Below are 12229 nucleotides of genomic sequence, written 5' to 3'. Positions count from 1 at the left end.
CAATGTTAATGGTATTGTCAAGAGCTAGTTCTTGGGCAAGCAAGTTGTTAATTTATGGACCTTGGATCAAATTTTGAAGTGACTAATCAGTGTAGAACTCTCAAGGACGATATCCATGATATGTGCCATGTTTTTCAAGTGCTTCTTAATTGCTCTTAAATTGGTCTATGTTGCAAATGAAAAAATATAGTGTGTTACTTCAACCTTAGGAAAAAATTGAAGACATTAAACATAAGACTATATGATTGTTTTGGAGTGCATGAAGAGAACTGATTAGAGATCTCTGGGATTATGGACTCATTGGTATTGAGAAAACACATAGTCTACTGCTATTAGTGTTGGGAATTCACTTATCTAGTTTGAATTTGAAGGAGGGTAGAGTTGATCCATTAAGAGAAAATAGATAGTTGTAACATGTCCACCTGCTATAAGTGTCGGGAATTCACTTATCTAGTTTGAATTTGGAGGGTAGAGTTGATCCATTAAGAGAAAATAGATAGTTGTAACGTGTCCACTTATATCTTCAGGACACGTCTTAGCAGTCCATTGGAAAGGATGTCTATAAAGCTCCACCCGGCACTCCCATAGAATGTTACGGGGTTTACGATCTAGGGCTTTCCGCGTCTACCACGTAGCGGAAGTATTCTGGCCGTTCCGACTTAGGATCAACATAAATTAGGATTTTCCTTATTGGTCATTTTCTAACGGCAACTAGCGTCAAACCCAAGCGAACTACTTTACGTAGAAACGCCAAGTCTGAAGCGGATTCACGCTGCACTTGGTTCAAGGAGAATGGAAAACGAGAGGGATGCAAATCTCAACCTCTCTGCCATAAGGCATAGTCCCATTCCGTTCCATTAAAACAACGTAAATCGGGTTTAATCATAACTCTAGGTCAACGCTTTTGTTGTTCGTGTTCTTTGACGATCTTCCTGCTGTCCATCATGATTTGAGAAAAGTTCCCAGCCGACCAGGACCACCCATCCATAGGACAGACCTATGGCCCATCCTCCGCACTTTCCTCGAGTTGTTTTAGTTATTTAATTACCTAATACATTAGTTGGACATGTAACAACCAGCTTCTTTAATTAACCCATTAGGCACTGGTTCCTTCACGTAATCTTATCACTTGACATAGAAAAACAATATCAGACAAGCTCCTTATTAACAGGTTGTCTTATTTATCTTTGAAATACAAAGAGTCCAGCCTATAGGCTTATCCACAATCTGCCCAAAGGGTATCTAGCAATCCACAAGGATCATTAATCCAAGTTTCCGCCCGTAGACTAGTATGCGGGCCTCGAGATCCAATCCCCTGTCACGTTAGCCTCTTGTGCAGGGCTCGGAAGGCAAGGGATTTACAGCCACAGCCCCCCCTGGCACCCAAGCGTCCTCCTGCTCCAAGTAGCGCTCAACGGAGAGACCTCTCACGGTGGGTTCAGTCCACTTGCCCGGCGCGGTTAACAACCCCCTTGGTTAGGGTTAGGCAGGCAGTCGGGATAATTGAAGCTACCTCTTCCTTCATGCCTTTAACTTGAAGTATAGATATCCATTTATCTTTTAACTCATTGATCAAACAAAGCCAAATAGTGCTTTAGAATCTGTAGCAAGCACAAACATTTCCATTGATCGTTTTTGTTGGCAAACTGCTAAGGAATGAATCCTTCCTTTCGAATGCGTCCAGCACTCAATCCGGGATGACTTGCACTTAGGCAAGATCCCCTATATCCTGGGTTAGGGCATACCCTATTAACTTGACTTGGTCAAACCTTAAGTTCATTGGTTATTTCAATTTATCGGTTGGTCTTTAGTTTCCAATCAATCTTCTTTACTCAAGAAAGATACTAATTTAGGATGATTATTCATCTTCTTGCAAGAAAACTTGCGTAAGGACTTGCCATCCTCGTTGCGAGAATTTGGCAATTCCCTTGTGATCCAATCACAAGATCATATGACTCCGCACTTGTTGCGCAAGTGTTGCATCGAACTGTGAGACAATGGAGTCACGAAACAATCTATTTCAGGTTACTAGGCTAATGTCGTTAGACCTAGGGTTTCCAAGTTTCATCTTGTAAGATTCTTAGGGACAAACCCTAGCTCACTTTCCCATTTCATTTCACTCTCCCCTACATTTAGTGAATGTGGGTAAGTATTTAAGGTATAGGAGTTTCAGTTTTAGCGATATGTAACGATTAGGTCACGTGTTAATTTCCTAGTGAATTTCTTGGAATTCAACTCTTTCTAATTGAGTACTCCACGGTTTAGGTATTTTAGGTTCATACCAATTTGGTTAAATCTAGAAAATAATTACGTGATCATTTCCACATGACTCGTTGTGTATGCGTAAATGAATTTTTCAACCTTAACTTATCGATTAAGGCCAGGCATAGGTTAGGTTAATTCCAACTAATCTTCCTATACTTTGCGAACAAAATTCATGCTAAGCAAGCAACCTTGATAATTTATGCAGTTGACAAACGATATTTTCCTAGAGTTTATGCATCGTAAGAATCATTTCATGCTTGCACTTTCCATGATGATTCATTGTGAAGAGGATATGGGTTAATAGTGCGATACGTAGTTTATACATCTAGGCTTAAACGAAGTATACTATTTTAATGGATAATAATCTAGTTTATAATTCATTTCAATGCATAAAGCTATTTTCTAGAAATGCATTTATGCTTTCTTTAATTTGCATGTTTCATTTAAAAGTATTGATAACTAAGTTCCTTCGTTGTGAGCATCTAGGACAAAAATATATCCTATTGCTAACAATTAACCTTGCATGATTGAATTACAACAATTACCAAATAAAAATTAGGAAGGAAGACCTAGGCTTGGGGTGAGATATCCACGTGGATGTCCGGAGATGGCCCTCCCGCGGCTGCGCCTTGGACTTTCTTAGGAGGCATTGCAATTGTAGTCTTTCACACGTGGAAGCAGCTTTACAACTCCTCTTTGGAATTCCACCGTCGCTCCCTTGCACTGTCCGTCGAAAGTAGTTTTACAAGGCTCCCTCCTTGAAGTAGGGATTTCGAAAGAAGGGGTGTTTCAAAATATTTTGTGGATAAGACCCATTAAAGCCATGGGAGGGGCTTAATGGCCTTGTAATGACTTGCACAAATGAGGAATGAAAAGGTGTGGAATCCCTTACGAGGCTTTTGAGTGGAAAAGGAAGGTGTCAACGACCCTCAACATTCCTCTTTCTCTTACGTGTGGCAAAAAAAACAAGGTGCCGTGTCGTATTGCTACGCATTCGACGTGTGAAAACCACCCAAAAGTTGTGTGTGTGATTTGATACTTTGTACATACTTAGTCGTTATGTTTGCTCTTTCATTCTATGCGGAAAATATAGTGAAGAGGGTTTGGAGCAAGAGGAATTAATCAACAATGCTCTGGTTGACATGTATGCTAAATGTGATGTAGACAAACATGGAGTTTTTGATAGATTGGTAACTTGAGATGCAATCTCATGGGCTACACTTATTTTGAGATATGCTGATTATGGGCTTTGTGAGGAAGTACTAAATTATTTCCAAGAGATGCAAATTGAAGTACATTGGTGGATATGTATGCCAAATGTGGGAGCTTGCTTGATGTTCAGTACACCTCAGAATGGTTCAATATAGCTGGTAGGAGCATCAAGACAGGCTTGATTGCGAGTGTCATTGTATCACAGTGGACTTGGGCAACTACTATTTTGCAAAGCTCTAATGTTGTATGGGAGTATGGTGTCAGTGGCCCTTTCTGGTCTGCGGGTGGGGATATGGTGAAGGAGACCGAGTTCTATGATATCCTAGGTGTAAGCCCTGATGCGAGCCTTGCTGCTATCAAGAATGCTTACTACGACAAGGCAAGGAGGGTGCATCCGGACAAAAATCCAAATGATCCTCAAGCTGCTTCGAATTTTCAGTTCTTAGGAGAGGTATATCAAGTATTGAGTGATCCTCAACAAAGAGAAACTTATGACAGATATGGAAAATCTTCTCTTTCCAAGGAAATCATGTTGGACCCTACAGCTGTGTTGGAATGCTGTTTGGCAGTGAACTCTTTGAGGAGTACATTGGTCAGCTGGCAATGGCAACTATGGCATCTCTAGATTTAGGAACAGATGATCCACTCAGAGCTCGAGAGAAGATGAAGGAGGTACAAAAAGAGAGGGAAATGAAACTTGTGGAAATTTTGGAAAAGAAGTTAGAATTTTTTCGTCAATAATAGACAAGCATTTATAGAATGGGCAAAAGAAGAGGCTCATCGTCTTTCAGAAGTAGCTTTTGGAGAGCCTATGCTGCACACAATAGGTTACATCGACAAGCGGCAAAAGAGCTTGGGAAAAATATATTTCTCATGGGTGTTCTTTTTTTCTTTTCGTTGAATGGGGCGCAGGGAATCTCGGAATGGGAAGGATAATTAGCTGATTCAAGAGCTAATTATGAAGAGGAGGGAGATCGATTGTGGAGGAAGGCGGACGACGCTGGAAAAAGACGATTGGGGGGAGAAAAAGCAGGATCGACTGTGGAGGAAGGCTGATGACGCTAGAAAAACACGGAGGGGGAAGGTTGTTGTTTGTTTTTTTGGATAGGAAAAGTTTTTTTTAGGGGGATGGACAAAGACCTTCGTATTGAAGGAAGGCGACACGCATTCCACACACTGAGGAGAGCGCGTTCCAAGGCAATCCTTGTACCCATAGAAGCTGCCAGGCGTGCTCCAAGCGTCATCAGGGAGTTTTTGCTATGGCCTTGTCTTCGGGAGGAACCAACCTACTGCAACAAACTAGGGAACGATGAAGTTGAAGATGAAGCCAACAAAGGAGTTCAATGAAGCTGCTAAAGCGATGACAATGGAGCAGAAGACGAAAAAGGAGAGGGAATTAGCGGCTGTAGAAGACGAAAAGACAACGAGCCGAAATCAGAGAAGTGAGCGAGATGACGGATTGAAGACGAAGTGCAGAGAATAGCGAAATCCCTTCTTCTTGATTATGAGTTGGAGTTCCCTCTGAGGTAGTGTGAGCTTGTAAGTTGTCTACCCACCGTCTCTGTGCATGTTCTTCCTCTGATGCCGAATGCACCGTTGCCTGGAACATGATAATGGAGACCACCTTGGGTGGCTGTATCGGAGCCTTCTTCCAGGCCTGCTAACAAAGGAAAAAGAAGCTTGACTACTACAACAAGACCTGCTCCTCCAGCTCGCTGACGAAGATTGGGCCTTGCTTGCTACCATGTTACCAAATGCAGAAGCAGAAGAGACGGCCGATGGGTGGCTCAGCTACGGTGGTCAACGTGCCATCGTGCCAGCATGACTACACTGATAGATTATCAAATCAGAGAACTGGCTATTGCTCCTCGGCCTGGATCTGTAAGCCTCGTGGACATGTTATATAGCTACATCAGCATCTACATCTACGCACAAATCTTCTTCTTTAATTTGTGTTGATTGACTGCACGAGGATGTTTATGACATGATATGACTGCTGGGGAAAGAATCGCACGGATGTGTGCATTTGTGTAAGGGAACGTTGCAGGTGGCCACAGGATCTGAAGGAGGAGATTACAGCAATCCATCGCCTGTACTAGACCACTTGGTCAAAGATGTTAAATGCTACGTTGCATGCAAGTCTCTACCCCAGTACACAGAGTTTATTCCGACCATGGCAAAGCATTAGAAGGAGAGCGTGAAGAAGGAGACCAAGGGAATAGACGTTCAAAAGAGCTCCAGGATACTGGTAGTATTACAAAGATCTGCATTTACTGGAGCCACAGGGTGTTAGATTGCCAGAGAGCTTCGATCATCATCAATAGCTTTTCAACAACCGTATGTATGTCCTCTACAAACTGGTTGAAGAGCTCTTGGTGAATAAATACAGTTTCCACACAAGATGGTCCACAGTTCGAGATATTAGTAAAGAGACTTTATTACAGTTCATACCTCTTGTTTGTAAACTCACTGATGGCAATTTCCTTCACATCATTGACATCAGAATCCAAGAAGGTCACAATAGTGTTGTATATTTGAATTCTGAATTTCTGCACATATTATTTGAGGTCAAGGATCTACAAATGCAGCAGAATTAAATTAAGAGGCCTAAAATTAGTGGATGGAACAGATTTGAAGTCATCTTGTATTTTGCAAACTTCATGGCAGAAATATAAATACTATTTGACATCATTTTCTCATTTTTCTTATTCGCCTGATTGATCTTCCATCCTGAAATTAGTCAAGGTCCTCTCTGGTTGCGACTTTGCTTTCGAAAATCCCTTCGACATCTTTGGTGAACCCGACGTGAAAGCGTCGCAGAAATTTCAGGATGGGAGATACTTCAGCCTCTTCTACAATTCCAGCTGTGTCTACTTCAGCTCCATCAATGACTACTGCGTCAAGTACTTCAACAGAGGATCTAAAGCAGATTTTTGCAGAATATGTCCATGTATATGCAACTCCAAAATCAGCAGACACAATTGTATATGCAGCAGCAGCAACAATTGCATCAACAGCAGTTGTCTCAGCAAAGGCAACTCTATTCGGAGCAGGAGAATGCAAACAATGCGACTAAGGCTATTGAAGCAGTTGAGAATGAGAAGAAGCTATTTGACGGCCGAAATGTTTCAGCATATTTGAAGACATATGAGATCAAGATGGGGTTTTTTGGAGTTCCAGCTGGACTTAAGTATTTCCTTCGTCTTGTCACACCCGCTTTGAGGGCGAAAGTGACTGATCTTTTTATTCAAAATACACATTGGCAAGATTTTAAGAAGGCCTTGAAAGAAGAATATTTCCTTGAGGACTTTGGTATGGCTACTCGGCGGTCATTCCGAGAGTGGGTCTATATGCCAAACAAAGGTCTAGCTGCTTCAGAGTTGATTCGAGAATTTGAGGAAAGGTATAGTCAGCTTGATGCCATTGAACAAAGAGCATTGGATGTTGAAAAAGTTGAGCTTTTCTTGCAAGCTGCAGATCCTGCTCTTCAATAAGAATTGGGTGAGCTTCTTGAGGATCGCACGAAGCCTATGGGTCTTAAAACGGATTGGCAGGATGCTCATGATGCAGTCTCGACTTTGACTAAGAGAAGGATATGGAAGACTCGCCTACAGAACGGTTCCATGACACCTAAACCATCATCTGCTCCTATGCCTGCTTCTATCCCTGTTATTTCTTCTCCTCCTCAGCCAGTTTCTTGGCCTATGCTAGTGCCTATTGTTTCCACTCCACCTATTCCTCCTGTTCCACGAGCGATGCCTACACCTTCTGCTCCAAAACCATCCACTCCATCGGTGCCTACCTCTCTTGATGACATAATCAAAGGCATAACAGATTTGACACTGGAGTCAGTCAAAGCCGAGTTGGTGGGAAAGTTGAAAGAGCAGTTTGCTTCGACTGCGCCTACTACTTCTTCTAGTGCTCCTACTGCTCCTAGGAGTGCTCCTAGTGCACCTAGGAGAGACCGGAGATGTATTTGGTGCAATAGTACGGACCATCAGCATTGTAGGGATTGTGAATCTTTTCAGGATGCAAGGAGGAAGAATTTGGTATATTGGGGGCAAGATGGTAAGATTTGGTTGATTGAGACAGGAGCTCCACTTGCTACCAACTTTGGTAAAGGTGGAATGAAGAAGTTAGTGGATGATATGGCTGCGCGTACTTCTTATGTGACAGCTAGAGGTGATGCTTCTGCATATGGAGTCCAGATTGAGAAGGGATCAGAGACTCAGTCAGCACTATGGACTCATGCTATGGAGACTGCAAACAAGGGAAAAATTCAGCAAATTGTTTTGACTAGTGCAGGCTCTAGCATCAGATCAGAGACAGGTTGGGATTCGCCTGTTGACAGGTACTCTATTTATGCTTATTTGGCTAAGTCTCAGGGAGAAGATGTACTTGTTGAGGAGAAGCGTAAGAGGGATGAAGAAAATCCAAGTGCAGCTAAGAAGACTAGAGGGGGTGAGTTTGTTACTCCACCTATTGTAGGACCGTCTTCAAGACCAGGGTCAGATCGACAGATGGAAGATGCTCAAAAGAGAGAAAAGAGGCAAGAGCCTAGAGAGAGAAAGCAGCCAGGGTTTAGATTGATGTCGGATATTGAGACATCTACGGATATGAAGAAAATATTTAATGATAAGATACTTGGCAGTGAGGTGACTTTCACTATTTCTAAGATTTTGGGCATCTCAAAAAGAGAGTTTCAGGATCAATTTCAGGAGGTCCTGAAGAGGAAAAGACATGCATTGTCTACCACTGATACACAGGGAGTTTTGATATGGTTGAAAATGCTTCTGTTTTTTCGCACATAGAGAAGAGGGTTCAGCCTATGCATTATGTTGAAATTGATGAGCCTGTCTTGATACCGCGTAGTCACTTTTCGCGGAGCCATTGGGCTAGGGCAACTACAAAGACGATGGTAAAGATTGGAGAGAAACAGGTGCCTTATGTTGCATTGGTGGATCATGGTTCAGAGATTAATCTCATAGTTCGTGGAGTTTATGAGAGTAACAGATGGCCTATGGATGTAGAGCATGGGTGGCGTATGAGAGCCACCAATAACACTGCAAGTGATTTGTATGCTGCCTGTCCTAGTGTCAGGGTTTCTATTGGTGATGTAGAGGAGGATTTTCATTTCCTTGTGCAGGATTCATGCTCTTATCCCATAATTCTTGGTCAGCCATTCATCACAAAGATGCGCATGGAAACAAAGGTCATGGATGATGGATCTGCTTATGCACGGATTCGTAGTAAAGATGGTATGAGAGCAGTTCAGTTTATGACTGTGTGTGTGAACCATGTTAGAAACAGGGATACTCACAGAGATGCACCTTTGCCCACTGTGAGGGATTCGGGTTTTCGTTAGGTACCGCCGTTTCACGAGACGATGGTGGTACAGAGTAGAGGAGATTGGAGTTCTCGCCTCCTGGCAGCAGTGTTTTCTCCTCCGATTTTGTTGGGATTCCAGCAAACAGTTCGATGAGCTATCAAAAGACTTCTAGGTTGCCTAGAGCTTCCACGCAGTATATATGCAGGAAGGAGAAAATTTTGAAAAATGCAGGAATTTTGGAGGATGATGAGCACATAGATGGGATGTATGACAGTGTGATTTGTGCAGATACGATAACAGAGATGGAAGATATGCTGAAAACTGATATGCAGAGTTGTCACAGTAATGTATTAGTGCACTCCCTGGACATGTTTCATGAAATTGCAAATTTTGTGTCACAGATTGAGTCAAAGGTTGAGGTAACTCGGCAAAGAGTGTTGAGTGCTGAAGAAATTCAACAAACAGAGTTTCCAGCTGATTATGATCAGCTTACAGAGACACAGAGGGCTGAAAATTTTCAGCCAACAGAGTTTACTGCTGAAATATTTCAGCATCCAGAGTTTAGGGCTGTTCCTATGCAGTCCATAGAGCAAAAGGCTGAGGATATTCAGCCACCAGAGTGCAGAATTGCTGATTTACAGCAAGATTTGAGTAATGCAGAGGATCATAATGAAGCCAGGGTTGACACGAAATATAAGACTGTGGATAAGAAGGTGGATTCTACAGGCAAGATTATGGAGTATTGTTCTACCACTTCAGAGATACAGAGATTCATTGGAGCTTGTGTGTTTTACATGATTTGGATACCTCATTTTGCACACATAGCAGATTGTTTGTATCAACTCCTTTGAAAGGCGCAGAAATTATTTTGGGATGAGAGCCACACTAGAACCATGCGGAAAATGAGGAAGTTATTGCAGATTTTTTGGAAGATGGTGAAAAGATGGTTTGGGCTGTATATAGTCAGACATGTCTTTGATAATGCAACATATGAGCTGACAGAATTGGATGGAACAGTGCTTAGAGTGCCTATTGCAGGAAAAAGAATCAAGATTTTCAAGAAAAGAGATGATGAGGATTATGCATTGGAAGAATTTGCAAGAGAAGAGCAACGAGAAGAAACTCCAATAGAAGAGACAGATGATATGACAGATAATCTTGTTGATATACCAGAAATGCATAATGAAGAGATTGATCTGTTTGTGGATCTTGATGATAATGATCATGGGTAGTTGGTCCATCTGGAGGATGCGCAGGATTAGAGGGGGTGGATGTCGTATTGCTGCGCATTCGAGGTGTGAAAACCACCCAAAAGTTGTGTGTGTGATTTGATACTTTGTACATACTTAGTCGTTATGTTTGCTCTTTCATTCTATGCGGAAAATATAGTGAAGAGGGTTTGGAGCAAGAGGAATTAATCAACAATGCTCTGGTTGACATGTATGATAAATGTGATGTAGAAGAATAGGGAGTTTTTGATAGATTGGTAACTTGAGATGCAATCTCATGGGCTACACTTATTTTAAGATATGCTGATTATGGGCTTTGTGAGGAAGTACTAAATTATTTCCAAGAGATGCAAATTGAAGTACATTGGTGGATATGTATGCCAAATGTGGGAGCTTGCTTGATGTTCAGTATACCTCAGAATGGCTCAATACAGCTGGTAGGAGCATCAAGACAGGCTTCATTGCGAGTGTCATTGTATCATAGTGGACTTGGGTAACTACTATTTTGCAAAGCTCTAATGTTGTATGGGAGTATGGTGTCAGTGGCCCTTTCTGGTCTGCGAGTGGGGATATGGTGAAGGAGATCGAGTTCTATGATATCCTAGGTGTAAGCCCTGATGCGAACCCTGATGCTATCAAGAAGGCTTACTACGACAAGGCAAGGAGGGTGCATCTGGACAAAAATCCAAATGATCCTCAAGCTGCTTCGAATTTTCAGTTGTTAGGAGAGGCATATCAAGTATTGAGTGATCCTCAACAAAGAGAAACTTATGACAGATATGGAAAATCTTCTCTTTCCAAGGAAAGCATGTTGGACCCTACAACTGTGTTGGAATGCTGTTTGGCAGCGAACTCTTTGAGGAGTACATTGGCCAGCTGGCAATGGTAACTATGGCATCTCTAGATTTAGGAACAGATGATCCAGTCAGAGCTCAAGAGAAGATGAAGGAGGTACAAAAAGAGAGGGAAAAGAAACTTGTGGAAATTTTGGAGAAGAAGTTAGAATTGTTCGTCAATAATAGACAAGCATTTATAGAATGGGCAAAAGAAGAGGCTCATAGTCTTTCAGAAGCAACTTTTGGAGAGCCTATGCTGCACACAATAGGTTACATCGACAAGCGGCAAAAGAGCTTGGGAAAAATATATTTCTCATGGGTGTTCTTTTTTTTTTCACTGAATGGGGCGCAGGGAATCTCGGAATGGGAAGGATAATTAGCTGATTCAAGAGCTAATTATGACGAGGAGGGAGATTGATTGTGGAGGAAAGCGGACGACGCTGGAAAAAGACGATTGGGGGAAGAAAAAGCAAGATCGACTGTGGAGGAAGGCTGATGACGCTAGAAAAACACGGAGGGGGAAGGTTGTTGTTTTTTTTTTGGACAGGAAAAGTTTTTTTTAGGGGGATGGACAGAGACCTTCGTATTGAAGGAAGGCGACACGCATTCCACAGACTGAGGAGAGCGCGTTCCAAGGCAATCCTTATAGCCATAGAAGCTGCTAGGCGTGCTCCAAGCATCGTCAGGGAGTTTTTGCTATGGCCTTGTCTTCGGGAGGAACCAGCCTACTACAACAAAGAAGGGAACGATGAAGTTGAAGATGAAGCCAACAAAGGAGTTCAATGAAGCTGCTAAAGCGATGACAATGGAGCAGAAGACGAAGAAGGAGAGGGAATTAGCGGCTGTAGAAGACGAAAAGACAACGAGCCGAAATCAGAGAAGTGAGCGAGATGACGGATTGAAGACGAAGCGCACAGAATAGCGAAATCCCTTCTTCTTGATTATGAGTTGGAGTTCCCTCTGAGGTAGTGTGAGCTTGTAAGTTGTCTACCCATCATCTCTATGCCTGTTCTTCCTCCGATGCCGAATGCACCGTTGCCTGGAACATGATAATGGAGACCACCTCGGGTGGCTGTATCGGAGCCTTCTTCCAGGCCTGCTAACAAAGGAAAAAGAAGCTTGACTACTACAACAAGACCTGCTCCTCTAGCTCGCTGACGAAGATTGGGCCTTGCTTGCTACCATCTTACCAAATGCAGAAGCAGAAGAGATGGCCGATGGGTGGCTTAGCTATGGTGGTCGACGCGCCATCGTGCCATCATGACTACACGGATAGATTATCAAATCAGAGAACTGGCTATTGCTCCTCGGCCTGGATCTGGAAGCCTCGTGGACATGTTGTATAGCTACATCAGCAT

At 42.6% G+C, this 12229-nt stretch overlaps 2 pseudogenes; both read left to right on the top strand.

Annotated features, from left to right (window-relative positions):
* Nucleotides 1–3769: 3769 nt before the first annotated feature.
* On the top strand, nucleotides 3770–4413 carry LOC148038273 (chaperone protein dnaJ 10 pseudogene; annotated as a pseudogene).
* A 6193-nt stretch (nucleotides 4414–10606) lies between these two features.
* On the top strand, nucleotides 10607–11255 carry LOC148038272 (chaperone protein dnaJ 10 pseudogene; annotated as a pseudogene).
* Nucleotides 11256–12229: the final 974 nt, after the last annotated feature.

This window comes from Lygodium microphyllum, chromosome 3 (genome assembly GCF_053477565.2).
Source record: "Lygodium microphyllum isolate KBCC chromosome 3, Lygodium_microphyllum_v1.1.10, whole genome shotgun sequence".
NCBI classification, from domain to species: domain Eukaryota; kingdom Viridiplantae; phylum Streptophyta; class Polypodiopsida; order Schizaeales; family Lygodiaceae; genus Lygodium; species Lygodium microphyllum.
The sequence above is the reverse complement of the archived record's forward strand: the minus strand, read 5'-3'. Positions and strand labels throughout refer to the sequence as shown.